This window comes from Panthera leo, chromosome B1 (assembly GCF_018350215.1).
Source record: "Panthera leo isolate Ple1 chromosome B1, P.leo_Ple1_pat1.1, whole genome shotgun sequence".
NCBI classification, from domain to species: domain Eukaryota; kingdom Metazoa; phylum Chordata; class Mammalia; order Carnivora; family Felidae; genus Panthera; species Panthera leo.
The window spans coordinates 117,155,299-117,169,802 of NC_056682.1; the positions used below are offsets into that span (position 1 = coordinate 117,155,299).

Sequence of the window (14,504 nt, forward strand, 5' to 3'; positions counted from 1 at the left end):
AGGTTTATTTACCACTGAAAATATCTCCTAGGCTAAGCTTATCTCACTATAAAAAGCTAAATGCAAAATAATATTCTTCTTTGGATTTGAGGGAAGACCTCTTCTGGGAGTTAATTGTGAAATCTCTCTCTCTTACAAATAGCTAATACTTTAATTTCTTCTTTTCTTGTTAGTAATTTCTCTTACATTTTTCCCTAAACTTTGCACTTCCTTCCTTACCTATCCTTTGTCTCTGAGGAAAGTTCTGTTACGATTTTACTAAAGAAGTAAAACTTCCATCTTCAAAATGCATCTCAGTTCTCATGTAAAGGTCAAGTACAGAATGAGTAGCCACAGTCCTCACAGTGAGAGGTAAAGCATCCATTTCGGGAGGAGGGGAAAAGCAAAGAATGCTTTATTCATAATTACCTAAGATTTTCCAGCATGAGAGGGGAAAGAGGAAGTCTATTTTCAGTGACAATGAATACGCTAAAAATATTAGCATGCAAGGGGAAAATTTTCATTCTGAGAGTTAGTAGTGCTGAGTTCTCTTTTCCTTACAGAAGTGACTTAAAATTCCCAGAGCAGAGAGGTAATCTAGGCAGATGTACTTGCCTTATGTCTTGAAAATGGCAACATCTAGGAATCATGGGAGTTTAACTGAGGACACACTGGGAAGGATTTCTCAGCACCAGGTCAGTCTCTAAGAAGTATCAAGTGGCAGAGTGGATACTTATATCCTCAGGCGTCTAGAGTGAGGGCAGAGATTACAGCTACACAGGCCTTTTAGAAGATTTGTTATGCTGAATGCATAAACAAGATTCAGTGAAACTGAAAATGAATTACCTGCTAAAAGAGTTACAAAAGGAAAAAAAAAAAAAGACTCATTCTTTTTTTTTTTTTTAACTTAACCTCCATTTTCTTTCCAACAATGCCCCTGAAATTTTAACTGACTTACTTATAGTACAGGCAAAGGTATACATGAAATTCATTCTGATGTCCATCTTAAATATTTTGGAAAAAATATCAGTTCCTCACTTTTGTTTATCTATACAGATGGTCTGATAAATAACCTTTAGGTTGGGACACTCATTAGCCTGTCAGTGGCATTAAGAACAAATTGACCTTTATTAACATCAGTGTAGATGAAAAAAGTAGTTGGTATCTCCCTCTCTGTCAGTACCTCTATTTATAGTTTCAGAAAAATCATGTGAAAAATTACATAGGCCCTCCTGATATCTGCCACTGTACACTCTGGTTCTCTGATACTTTGGTGGAGCTAAATTATCATGAAAACTGGCTGCCTAGGTTTAGTAGGTGCTCATTTTTCTGGTCAGCAAATAACCACAAATAATCAGGGTTTTTTTGGTCCTAACAAATTGAGACAAAGTGGCCATAAGTGAGGTACAAATGGGGAGGAGAAATACTGTGACAAGTGGTTATAAATATCATGTTTCTCCATGCTTATAGCTATATTTGAATGGCTCTTTTTAAATTCAAAGACACTGAGAATATGATGAAAATCTTCTTTTTCTCCAGAAAATTTTATATATACACATACATACATACGTACATACAAACATACAAGTCAATACAAAACTTCAGGGAATTCATAGGTCATAAAATCCAACCCATGTGTCCAAAGCATAGATGATTAAGGTATTTGAAGGAATACAGAAAAATTTAGAGTTGAAGGTTAGAAGAGAGACTATTAAATTAGGAATAAATTTATATTCCTTAGAAACCAAGAACCAACTGTCCCCAGTGTCTTACCAGCAGTTCTGTCCCTTACTGCTCCTCCTGGATCATGGCCTGTTGGCTGCTGCAAAGCCCATCTCCTGCTTCCAAGGGTGGTAACTCAACAGGAGCAAGGGCGAGTAGACAATCTTGAGAGGGTCTGCTGATGATGTTGGCCAGCCTAGAAAAGACACAGAGTTTGAGTATTTTTAAGTTTGCAAAAAGGAACAAGAAGTACATCTAGTCTGAAAGCTATTATGTAAAGTTTAAAAAGTTATAGGTGTCCATAACTGGATATTTTAACAGCCAGTGGCTGTTAAAAAATTCAGGGCTGGAGGATATTTCTCAAACCCGTGAAAACTCCCAAATGCACCATAATATAATACTAGTTATTTGTAGAGGACTTTGCAATGCCCCCAGGACCTCTGCCTAATCAGCAATTCTCATATTTTGATCATGATAATCAATTAGTCTTGGGACCCACTGGCTTCATTACTTCATCTACTGAATCCAATGGTTCTCAGCTTTGTTTGCAATAGTATCACCTGCAGGAAAAGCTGAGGCCTCATGCGCAGACATTCTGATGTGTTGGGCTAAAATGAAGCTTTATTTCCCAGGTAATTCTAAGGGGCTGCCAGGAGTGAGAATCATTAATTTAAGGCCTTATACTTATTGAGATGCAACACTAACTTAACTTATAAATAGCAAATGTTGATATAGAATATACTATATCAAGCCAATGTGCTAAATGCTATGAAAAAGGTAAAAGCATTATAACATGTGGTCCCCATGTTCAGGGATTTTATTAGTCAAAAGATCGAACACAAACTTTAATATGATCACCTAACAAGACACATGCTTTGAAAATATAACCAAGTAAGGCTTCAGTAGTCTAACATGTAGTGAAAATTTTGGATGCTACAAAAGTAGAGATGACCATGAATTTAAATAAGGGAGAAAGTTTAATGCATGAAGAAAGTCACCTGAGTTCTAAGGGCAGGGTGAAAGAGAAAAGACAGGAACAGGGAAAGAGCATTGTTTTCAGGCAAGGACACAGCTTCAAGAAAAAGTGCAGCAAATTGAGGGAGACTAAAAAGCCCATTCTGACTGATGGCTTTCCATTAAGGAGCATTAGAAGAATATGAAGAGGCAGATTTGAGCCAGAATGTAGACTAGTGATAAATGGCTAAATGAGTTGGGCCATTTTCTGGAATATCTGGGAATAATATGTGGAATAGTACTGAAAGCTGTTGAAGGCCCATGTCCCAAGGGGTCCTAGTAAATTTACTGGGTTCTTAGTAAATGCCAGACACTGTGCTTGATGTACTACATGTTACCTCATTTAACACAAACATCTGGTGAGGTAGTTATTATTATCCCTATATTACATAATAAGAAGGGAGGACACTTGATTTTCTCACAATTCCATAGCTAGAAATAGTAAGCCAAGACTATAGATATGATGTTTCTTTAGAAACAAGGCATCATAAAATTGTGTATTGAGTTTTTAAAAATTGAGATATAATTCACATGCCATAAAATTAATTCTTTTAAAGTGTACAATTCTGTGGGTTTCAGTCAAAAAGTTGCCATTGTTGCCACTATCAAATTAAAGAATTATTTAATTATTTATTTTATTTTATTTATTTAAATGTCTATTTATTTTTGAGAGAGAGAGACAGAGACAGAGCATGAGCAGGGGAGGGGCAGAGAGAGAGGAAGATAATCCAAAGCAGGCTCCAGGCTCTGAGCTGTCAGCATACAGCCCGATGCGGGGCTTGGACTCACAAACTGTGAGATCATGACCTCAGCCGAAGTTGGACGCTTAACCGATTGAGCCACCCAGGTGCCCAAATTCAAGAACAATTTAATCACTCCCCAAATAAATCCATTACCCATTAGGAATCAGTCCTCGTTCATCCATCCTCCAGCTAATCCCTCTTCTGTTTCTGTGTATTTACTTCTTTTGGATATTTCAAATAAATAAAATCATTCAAAATGTGGGTTGTTTTATGTCTGGTTTCTTTCTTTTAGCATAATTTTTTCAAGTTGATCTATGTTTAGTGTGAATCAGTACTTCACTCCTGTTTATGGCTGAATAATATTCCACTGTTAGGAATACCACACTTTATTCATGATGGATATTTGGGTTATTTCTACTTTTTAGCTATTATAAATAATGCTGCTATGAACATTCATTTACAAGCCTTTTTATATTGTGGTAAAATATATACAACATAAAATTTAGCATTTTAACCATATTTTAAGTGTATAGTTCTGTAGCATTAAGCAGTCTTATTGTTGTTATGCAACCATCCTTATCTAGAAATTTTTCATCTTCTCGAACTCAAACTCTCTGCCCATTAATCAAGAACTCCCCAGGGTGCCTGGGGGGGCTCATTCAGTTAAGCATCCAATGTTTGGTTTTACCTTAGGTCATGATTTCACAGGTTGTGAGTTCAAGCCCCACATCAGGCTCTGTGCTCTGCACTGAGATTGCAGAGCCTGCTTGGGATTCTCTCCCTCTCCTTCTTTCTCTGCCCTTCCCATGCTCATGCATACTTTCTCTCTCTCTCTCTCAAAATAAATATACCAAAAAAAAAAAAAAAAAAAAAATCAAGAACTCCCAGTCTCCCCTCTCCCAAGCCCCTGGCAAACACAATTCTACTTTTTGTCTCTATGGATCTGATTATTCTAGGTAACTCATATAAGCAGAAGTATATTTGCTCTTTTGTGACTGGCTATTTCATTTAGCATGTCTTCAAGATTTGTCCATGTTGTAGCATGTGTCAGAATTTCTTCCCTTTTTAAAGCTGAATAGTTTCCATTATATGTATACACCACATTTTATCTACTCATCTGTAGATGGACATTTGTGTTGCTTCCACCTTTAGGCCATTGTGAATAATGTTCTTTGAACATGGGTATTCACTATTTGTAAGTTTTTGTGTGGACATACATTTTTAATTCTCTTAGAAGTGGAATTCCTAGAAATGGAATTGCTGAGTCATATGATAATTACGTATTTAACCTTCTGAGGAATTGCCAAACTTCTGCAGAGTGGCTATGCTGTTTTACGTTCCCGTCAGCAATGTATGAGGGTTCCAATTTTTCCTTATCGTCACCAACACTTGCTATTGTCTTTTTTTTTTTTTTAAAGTCATCCTAGTAAGTATGAAGTAGAAGATTTAGCTTCTAAGTGATTAATACAAGATACGGACTTACTGCAGTAGTTCAGATACACTGAACAAGAGGTGAGTCTGAACAAGAGGGTGGCAGAGGAAATAAAATAAAATGATCAAGCAGGGAAATATTACTGATTGGGAAAGGAGTGGATATTTACTAACATTCTAGAAATAGGGAGAAAAATAAAGGCTCAGTTGTGGTAGTAAAGCTTTGAGTTTAGTTGCAAAGAAAAATAATGGTATTAACCAGAGATAATTCTGAAAAGAAATCTGAAATGACAAAATAAATTCTTGACATGATATGTTTGAGAACCTCTATATTCCAAATAAATAATTATCAGACAAGAGGTCAGGGTTGGAGACAATGAAATATCTTGTGTTTTTAGAAAGGATCAAAGAAGCATTGGAAAGATTAGAAGAGGGACATTGTATACGCCTAGATTCCTTAAAGCTGGGTTTACAGATTCCTTAAAGCTGGGTTTACTTATGGCTCAAAAGTTAAGGAATACAGAACAGAACCATACAGTTGCCCTCCTGTTTTCTGCTTAAAATAATATAAAACTTACATAGTAAAATAATATATTCTTTATACTCGGAGCTTTACCAGAACTTTAGCTGTAAGTCCCCTGAAGTGGTATTAGATTTTTATCTATCCTTTCAGGCACTCAGGACACCAGTGCCCTCGGTTCAGAATGGTGTGAGCAGGCTTAGTGGTACCACTAAGGGTTGGCACAAGATCAAGAGTCCTAGAGAAATGAGTGTCACTACAAGCAGTAATCTGGTGGGCTGGAAACCAGCTGGCAAACTATCATGGAGAACATGAAGTTACACTTTTTTATGCCCCAAACAGCCCCCTTAAAAAAGAAACCACCCCAACAATTAGAATGTACACCCACAAGAGACCACAAATCTCTCGTCACAACATAGTTCTTCAACAGTCCACGATCCTGGCACTGTTCAGTTTGGGAAAATCTCCAATATAGAAACATTCAGAAATCAATAGAGGGATGACTCATGTGCTGGGGACCTTGACTGAAAGAAAAGTTTAATACTATTTAGGATGCTATGGTAAATATTCTCAAAGAAAATGCAAAACATTGTCAGTCAGCTTACACATTGAGTTTTCCCTCTGACCTGATATACTGAGATTATACCAAAAATCACCCAGAAGACAAAACAGAACAAACACGAAGGCAACTGCTGAAGACAAAGGTCAAAGTAAGAGCCATAAGAGAAAAAATAACCTAAGAGGGAAAGCCTATGAGTATGTTTAAATGTTCTCATTCCCACACACATATCCACATTTTTATTTTAATGAAATAAACCTCAGGGTCAAAGTTGTAATCTTTCTGAGGATAATGTGGTTCCAAGGCAGATTTTTGTTTCCTAAATTAAAGTCTATTCTGGCATTTAATCTTCATAAACCATTCACTGTGTCTTAAAAGGATAGTATCTACTCTCTACAGTATTTTCTATAATGTAGATAAAAAAAAAAAAACAATGACCATAAAAATTGCTAAGATTTATTGAATGCATTCTTAGCCATTTAATCTTCAAAATATTGTCAGCTGTGTCCTTTAGCACACACTTTGTAGGTGGTGGACGTCCAGAGCCTGTGCTCTTAGCTACCATGCTTCATAAACCTCTGACCAGGTAGAAGAGATTCAACGAAGGAAACATTTCATTTTGGTGAAAGAGAAATTATTCTGTATTTCAAACCCTAGAAGCAGACACTTTCTCTCAAAATCAAAGTAAAACTTTTCTCTGCCTATAAACATGTTACTTTACCTATAAACATGTATATATCAATACAAACTATGCATCATGTACAGAAATCTCTCTTTGGGGCCTTAAATATTGTCCTTTCAATCACTGATCAAAAGTCATGAATACTTTGATCACAAACTATGTTTATCCTGATGGATCTAGTCCTTCCTTTCCCCTTTGTGCTACCTGTCCATCCTCACTGCATGTCTCTTTAAAGCTCCCAGCAATAGGTGTTTCCTTCTGTTGTGATGCCGCCTCAGCTGCTCCCCTGCTCAAATGTGATCCTCCTCCAGGTCTAAATGGGGTCACACTGGAGTTCACTGAAAGCAGGTTACTGACATCAGCAGGATATGCCCATAAAATGGTTTTCCTCCTCCATCTCCCCCTTACTCCCTCCCATACCCTTTCTCTGCAAGTACATGATCCCAACTGTATGGTGCCCAAAGGGAAGTGCTATTTCAGAATGTCAGCTGCTTGGCAGAAATGACTATTCTATTAATGCTTAAAAAAAAAAATCACTACAGCAGTTAAAACTCTAAGAAGAAAACTAAAGGAAGTTTTCATGCATATTTACTCCCTAAACTTCCTAACAGAGACAAAGTGGTAACTCCAAGGAAAAATTCAGTAAGCCTTTAAAGAACAAATTCCACTACGCTAAAAACAAATATGCACCAAACAAGGGTGTTTCTAATCAATAATCTTTAAAAATCTAAAACTGCCAAACAAAGCTGAACTATTAGGCAGAAGCTGTAAATTGTTTGGCACCGTATTTCCATTACACAAAGAAATTATTTTAAGAACCAACCACAGTGGGGCATCTGGGTGGCTCAAGTGGTTACATATCCACTTTTGATTTGGGCTCAGGTCATGATCTCATGGTTCGTGAGACTGAGCCCCACAATGGGCTCTGCACTGACAGTGTAGACCCTGCTTGGGATTCCCTTTCCCTCTCTCTCTGTCCCTCCGCCATGCATGTGTACTCTCATAAATAAATAAATTAATTAATTTAAAAAAATAATCACAGAAATGTAGATAGACATAAATTCATTTGGTATTTTATGTAATTATCAGATCAATTTATATATCTTTCAGAAACAAACAAAAAGTTATGATGGAACAGATGTTTTTAAAAACCAAGATGGAGACACCAAATTAGAAGAAAACACTGAATAAAATTCAAACGGAAAATAACCCACATATAAATTTTTTCATCTGAGATGAAAACATTTCTTTGACATTCTGACACCTGCTAATATTTGACCTCATTGGTCTGAGACTGAGCTATTATAAACAAACAGAGATGTGCCCAATATCTTAACTCTGAAAAGCCAACAGAGAACGTGGTTTACAATTCCCTGTAACAGAATTGCCATTCCTAACATCCAAGCATTTGGGGGATCCTGTCTAGAAATTTCATGTAGTGAAAGAGAGGAAAGAGGTAAAGAAAAGCATGTGTACTTATTTAATGGCTTGTCTGTCATTTCCTTTTTTCTTCACACACAGAACTTGGGAGAGTTGGCAACTGTATTTATATGGTTGACTGCAGGACAACAATTCTACCGGGAGCTAGGTTTTGAGCTGAATCTCAAAAGAAATTTCTCTCTCATAACCCTTACAAACCCATAAACAAACTAAGGAAGTGGGAAGATGGAAGATATAACCAAAGTATAAATCCATCTCAGGTTCTAATTTTGGCATTAATCCTCCATAACTTCATGATCTTGAGCCAGTCACTTGAGGAAAGTGTGGACTAGAGAAGTCTATAGAATGCTGAATTGTATTATCTCTGTTCCAAATCAGGTTTAGGCTTTATGATTCTATGACTTAGATACTATCTAATTTGATATGGATGGAACAAATACATGTTATTTTAGAAAAGGAGGTATCGCAAAAATGAACAAGATGTAAATAATTAGCAAAATTATATTGGTAGATTTATCCCAATTTAAATATGCTTATATGACATTAAAACCTTATAATAAATAATTCTTACATTATAATATGTAACTGTAAGCAATGGCCACGATGCTCATTATTGATTGCAAAGAAATTTTTACATGTATATTCTATTCTAGAATATACAATATGTGTTCTATTCCTTCAGATATGGCAATTTCATGTTATAAAGTGCTGTAATGAATTTTTCAGAGTAATGAAGCTACTACCATGGTTCATTTAGAGTCAGTTGCTAATTACATCCATTTATAACAGCCATAGATTATGGATCAATAACTTGGTAGACTGTGCTTTTTAAAAAACTGTTTCAAATCTGCAACATTAACCTAGCTATTTTTTAAGTGAGTTCATTCTCCTTACTCTTTAGTAAAATTATTAGGTATATACTAACCCAGTTTTTTTAGGACAGATGGAAAGTAAAAGAATAAAATTTTAAATCATTAATTATGATATAAATTATTCAACAGCCCAAAGAATATCTTCATGTAAAAATGCTAGAAGTCATATGGGCTATGTGAGCTAAAGTTTAAAGCCATTACATTAATAACATCAATACAAACAACAAAGGATCAATGGGAAAATAATCTAATGCTTGACAAGATGACAAACTGTATAAATAAAATTTTATATTATATGTAAAACTGCCAACACTTGATTTTTTACTATTTGTAAAAAGCAATATTGCTTCAGTTATAATACTGTCTACATTTTGTGCTCTAAAATTAAACAAGGAATGTTATCAAGTCCTTTTTCTTTTTCTTTTTTTTTTAATTTTTTTTAACGTTTATTTATTTTTGAGACAGAGAGAGACAGAGCATGAACAGGGGAGGGGCAGAGAGAGAGAGACACAGAATCGGAAGCAGGCTCCATCCAGGCTCTGAGCCATCAGCCCAGAGCCCGACGTGGGGCTCGAACTCACGGACCGCGAGACCGTGACCTGAGCTGAAGTCGGACGCCCAACCGACTGAGCCACCCAGGCGCCCCTATCAAGTCCTTTTTCTAATTAAAGGCAAAGAAAGGAGAATGGAAACTCCACAAATCTCTCAAAGATTCGAATTTTATTTTGTTCCTTAAAATGGAATATTACACTGAAAAGATGCAGAACATACAGGAAAACTCTGAAGTTATGCTTACCAGGACCGTTAAAAACAAATTAAGCATTTTGCAAAATTGAAGTGTCATTAAGATGATATAAAATACTTTTATCATAAGATCTTCTTAAAAACAGTTTTTTAACCATGAAATTAAGACAAATAAATGGTGATTCTCTTGCCATGGACATGAGTGGTAGCAAAAATAGTTATAGCTGGCATGATGAAACATGGGTCATAGGGCTGGAGGAGGGTTTTAGAGCCCACCTATAGGCTATATATTATTATTTTAGTTACGTGATTTTGGAGAGATCCAGGGAGTCATGCAAAGGGAGTCACAGTATCTTAGGGAAGAATTCTCTGGCTATTTTGGAAATATTTCGGTAACAAGCAGAATAGCCACATTCACGTATACCTGCTGCCTATCAGCTCAGGCTGTTTGTATAATTCTTAAATACAGATTTTAAAAAGCATAAGCGGGGCGCCTGGGTGGCTCAGTCGGTTGAGCGTCCGACTTCAGCCCAGGTCATGATCTCGCGGTCCGTGGGTTCGAGCCCCGCATCGGGCTCTGTGCTGACAGCTCGGTGCCCGGAGCCTGTTTCAGATTCTGTGTCTCCCTCTCTCTCTGACCCTCCCCTGTTCATGCTCTGTCTCTCTCTGTCTCAAAAATAAATAAACATAAAATCTTTTTTTTTAATAAAAAAGCATTAAGCATTTCTTTAAGTGTTTGCACTTAAATCTACTACTTGTTGTTGGATAAAATGTTAACTATGAATTTTGGCAGTTAGCAAGCAACATCATGGGGGAAGAAACGAGAATTTAAAGATGAAAGTGGTTTTTCTTTTTAATTTTCAAAATGAAACAAAAATTACAAAAATATTGTATGCCATTATTAAAATTATCAAAAATGAGAATATGAAGTTAACTTCAAGTAATGACCAGGATGACAGAATTTAAATATCTTTCTCCCTAAAGATCTTTAGAATAAAAAGTTGTAATCACACTTAAGACTGGAGAATCATATAAATGAATGAGAAACTCAAATAGGTACTTAAATAACAAAATTTTGACATAATAGTTTTTCACCAAATTATCATGTTCATATTAAATGGGATTTTCATATATTAAATTTCCTGGAGATAATGTTCAACTATTGCTACTTAGTATAGCTGATCTCTTAGGAATAAGCAAAATCATAAGGAAGAAATAGCAGCATAATTTTTAAAAAAAATTGATACAATGTTACAGAGATGTAGGGGGTGGTCTATATAGAACTGCATATTTAGAAACTGTTTTAAATCATTTTTTTATTTGCTACAGCTTCTAGGTGGAATACATACATCTAAATAGCATGAATTTATTGTTTATTGTCCTCTTGTTGAAAGGAATTAAAGTCACCTAGCAACCTCTGTGTTGCAGAAACCAAAATAGAATAGTTGGTTGTCTCTTACCAATTCATCTCAAATGGAAGAGTGTAAGCAAGTAGAGAAGTACGGTTTGCGCTATGCTGTGGTGCTCTGATGCATATTTTTCATCACATAACAAGGTAAAAAACATCAAGAAATTCTCAGGGAAAAAACCTCCTCTAAAAGCATATTAAGTGTTACTAAATTGAGAGCTTACAAATCTCGACCACAAAGACAGACATATATACACACAACTCCAAAAAAATAACAAAAGACTTAACCAGAGTATATAGATCACAGTTTAGAGTAGGGGACTAATAAATAATGGAAACTTTGTTAAGGGCTTTAAAATATTCTAGGTAGAAATAGAAATAGGCATAATAATTTATAGAAGAATAGACTTTATTTTTGAACTTATTTTTATAGAGGCAAACAAGGAATGAAAATTACAGTAGGACAGGAGGTCATTAGCGAAAGCAACTTTAACATGGAGGAAAAATATGAGCATTTGAATTATAAAGAATAATAAGAGGATAATATCAATTAGAATGTGAAATGCTATTTGTGATAATGGAATGATAGTAAATGATAGAGCGTATTTAGATTTCAGAAAGTTTTTTTTTTTTTTTGAGTGTCATTCCAGAGTGCAGGAAATAAGCTCTACAATAAACATAACTTAGCTCCCTAGTAAAACAAAGAAACTATATATTTTAAAAGGAAAGAGCTCAGTAATTATAGAACACATATTTTATATATGTGAATATATAAGAGCAGAAAAGAGGAGTATGTAAGAATTTGTATTTTCCTCTATGTATTAATGACTGCGGTTTCGGAATGTGGGGCAACAATTCTAGATAGTGAAAGAAAAGTCACCATTTTTAAATCATCATCAAGCAAAGTGGAATTTGGGGAAAAGGAAGCCACTGACTCTGCCTTCAGAGAAGAATGTCTGGGAAAAGTCCTTTGTGCCAAGTTGACACTGGCTCATAGACCATGGAAATCAATATTGAATGTCTTGATTCTTCATTGGTTCTAAGCAGATGAGAAGGTACATGAAAATTGGAACATCTAACTCCTATACTTGGTGATATGAAAATGTCATTCCTAAGAAGGGTCAATTGTCAACTGACCAGAAAGGCAAACCTACTCTAACCTCCAAGAATGAACCAATAAAGACGGGAAGGAAAACAAATAAATAACCACCAGTATATGCATGTTATTTCAGCTCATTTGGCCATTAAAAGCTAGATACACTGCATGCGAAAAACCTCTTACCTTTTGAGAAAGATGAGTAATACTGAAGAACTTAATAGTGGGATAAACTTAACCAGGTCTCACTAGGAATGCAGCTGCTTTACAGAACCTTACTGCAGACAGTCTTATAGTGGGATGTCAATCTTCCCTCCAGCAAGTGCCAATGAAATGACTTAACACTCCAGGTTTATGCCAGGTCAGTGTACACAGGTCATGTCCAGAGCCATGAATGAAGTCATGCTTTATCAGAAAGCAGGTCAGAGGTGACATAAATCATGTCGGTGTAACAGCTGACTAAAAATAAGTTTCTATGATAAGCAGTCATTTCCTAAATGAAGAAGATATATCCCCTCCGTTTTTGAGGAGTGACGGGAGGGGGATCCTCACATAAAACCAAATAAGTCTTTTTCATCTTCAACACTCTGAGAAAAGGCATGGAGTCTGTAGGTACATGAATTTGGCTGGTAGTCTTTGATGTACCATGGACACCAAATGAAGCCACTTGAATTATGCCTATCAGCTGCCTCTGGACATCCCCTGCCTCCTCTTCCACTTGCCTTTTTATGAAGGACTAATGCTACTTGTTTAAGTATGGTTGTAGGTCAGTTGAGAAGGAGATGAAGTCATTTTTCCTCAACTTCAGGTTGGAAAACTGACTGACTTGAATCGAAACATTACAGCTACCCATAATAAAGAGAAGACATACTTGTATTGCCTAATTTATTTCCTTTTTATCCATTTAGAGGTTTTTTTTTTTTTTCAGGTTACTTTGTGTTTTTAACTAATAAACTTTATTTTTTTAGAAAAAATTCAGGTTCACTCTAAAACTTAGCAGAAAGTACATAGCTACACACATGCACACTCTCCCTATCAACATCCCTCATCAGAGTTGCACATTTATTATAACTGATGAACCTACACTGATACATCATTATCACCCAAAGTCCATAGCTTACATTAGGGCTCACTCTTGGCGTTGTATGTTCTGTGAGCTTTGACAGATGTATCCACCACTGTAGTATATTACAGAGTAGTTTCTCTATACTAAAAATTCTCTATACCATGCTTATTCATCCCTTCTTACCCCCTAATCTGTGAAAAACACTGATCTTTTTGCTATCTACATAATTTTGCCTTTTTCAGAGTGTCCTACAACTGGTCTCAGACAGAATGGCTTATTTAATATGCATTTGAGTTTCTTCCATGTTTCTTTATGGTTTGATAGCATTTTTTTGTTTGTTTTAGTGCTGAATAATATTCCACTGTCTGACTTCCAAAGTTTATTTATTCATTCACTCACTGAAAGATAGTTTTGGCAATTATGAAGAAAGCCGCTATCAACACCATGTGCAGGTTTCTGTGTGGACATAACTTTTTAACTCCTTTGGGTAAACATCAAGGAGTACAATTGCTGGATTGTATGGTAAGAACAAGTTCAATTTGGTGAGAAACTACCAAACTTTCTTCCAAAGTGGCTGCACCATTTTGCATGCCCACCAGCAAGGAAGGCTTTTTGTCACTACATCCTTCCCAGCATTTGGTGTGTCAGGTATGTAGTAGAATATCATTGTTGTTTTAATTTGCAATTCCTTAATGACATATGATGTTGAATATTTTTCACATGCTTACTTGCATCTGTATATCTCTTTTGGTGAGGTATCTGTTCAGGTCTTTGCCCATTTTAAAAATTATGTTGCTCATTTTTTAAAAGTGTTGAGAATTTGAGGTATACTTTGTATATTTTGGATAACAGTCCTTTATCAGATGAGTCTTTTATACATAGTTTCTCCCAGTCTGTGACTTGTATTCTCACTCTCTTGACATTGACGTTAGCAGGGCAGAATTTTTTAACTTTAAAGAAGTTCAGCTTAAAAATTATTACTTTCATGAATCATGTCTTTGGTGTTGTAGGTAAAAAGTCATCGACATATCTAAGCTCATCTAGGTTTTCTCCTATGTCACATCTAGGAGTTTTATAGTTTTGCATTTTACATTTAGGTCTGTGATCCATTTTGAGTTAATTTTTGTGAAAAGTGTAAGGTTTGTGTCTATATCCATGTTGTTGCATGTGGATGTCCAGTTGTTTCCATACCATTTTCTGAAAAGATTATTTTTATTGTACAGCCTTT

At 35.7% G+C, this 14,504-nt stretch overlaps 1 protein-coding gene across 1 annotated transcript in view; it reads right to left on the reverse strand.

Moving 5' to 3' along the window:
• Window positions 1–14,504, reverse strand: part of TET2 (tet methylcytosine dioxygenase 2) — a 134,575-nt gene that overhangs the window by 92,253 nt on the left and 27,818 nt on the right. The window contains exon 2 of the mRNA XM_042935779.1: window positions 1,753–1,897. The gene's annotated coding sequence lies outside the window, so the exon portion shown is untranslated. The remainder of the gene's footprint in view (window positions 1–1,752; window positions 1,898–14,504) is intronic.